Raw genomic sequence first — 1,584 nt, 5'->3', positions numbered from 1 at the left:
TTTTAGGAATATCTCTTCTTTGACTAGAATGTCTTCCATTCTTATTAACAACTTTAATACCATTGTAGGAATTTTTTTTTTCTCATTATTTTAGAAAAAATATCATCGTAGAATATGTGACAAAACAAATAATAAATTCATAAATACTTGCATAGAAGATATGATGAAATAATACATAATTTTCATCTATATCTTGTTAATCCTGTTCATATTTAAAATAAATAATCTTCTCCATAAGATTTTGTCTACTATAATTTAGTACATATTGCATTCATTCTTTTTGTGTTTCTTTCATATTTTTATTTTTCTTTTGGTGAGGATTATTTATTTTATTATGCTTTCTCCTATCACTATAAAAGATACTCATTGAACAAACAATAATGAAATAATCGGTATTGGTATTGAAATATAATTTAACCAATTGATAATGCCCATCCCTTCCATAAAATTATTCCTACCTATCATCTGTATTTTGTTGATTTACACATCATATTGATGGGTAGAATATTCTAACATGATCAGAAACAAAGAAAATTAGGGTTGAAAATAAATAATACTAATATCAAATTTTGAGGAAAAAAAATTACCTACCTAGGAACTTCATGGGAAAGAATTCTCTATTGAAATCTATATCATTGATATATGGTTGATGGAGAAGCACTAAGGTTACTATTAAATTAAAAAATTTGGCATTTTTTTGTCATGTTTTATATTTCTTTTAGTAATATATTCTTGGTTTACTTATGTTTTCTCTTATTGCCGAAAAAAAACCAAACAATCGATACTATACAATTTGAAGCGTTAAAAAAGCATCACATAACTAAATAGGTGATGCGTCTAGCTAACAAATTTGCCTAAATTGAGTAGAACTCAATCAACTGATAGGCAACATCCGCCACCTTCAATAAATTAATTCCTAAATTTCATCTATGTTTTGTTGATTTATAAAATGACAAAGGCTTTTACACATGAGATTGATGGGTAGATAATTCTAATTAACAAAAACAAGAAAAATTATAGTTGAACAGAAATAATACTAATATCAACTTTGGGGGGCGAAAAAATAAAAGAACTTTACCCACAAAGGAACCTCTTGGAAAAGAACTCTTCATTGAAATCTAAAATGTTGACAACAGAGTCAATACAGAAGAAGGAAGCGCACCCATAGAGGACTTTGTCAAGGTGCTTGATGGAAAAAAAATTGATAGTAAAAAACGTGTTGAAACCCTATGCTATTTATAATTATACAAAGAAGATTGATTGATCCTTGTCAAAAAGAAGAAAAAGGAAGAAAATCAATCAATACATTTAAGGAAATTGGCAAGATATTGACAAATCACCACAAATTCAGTGATTTACAATATATTTCCCAAATAAAAAAAAATAGATTCATTGTATAATGCAAAAAAGAAATATAGTAATGCATTAAATAGAAAGAAAAAAAAAATCAAGATACAAGTATTGACAATTGGCTTGAGGGTAATGTGTAGTAGAGCCTAGCTAACACCTAGGATGTTTCAAGTTCGAGACCTCCTATTCCTCATCTAGTCTAGGATCCCCCAGCCACCCAACCCCCCCCCCCCA

The sequence above is a fragment of the Macadamia integrifolia genome, unplaced genomic scaffold, assembly GCF_013358625.1.
Source record: "Macadamia integrifolia cultivar HAES 741 unplaced genomic scaffold, SCU_Mint_v3 scaffold31, whole genome shotgun sequence".
Lineage (NCBI taxonomy): Eukaryota > Viridiplantae > Streptophyta > Magnoliopsida > Proteales > Proteaceae > Macadamia > Macadamia integrifolia.
This window is presented reverse-complemented; position numbering follows the sequence as displayed.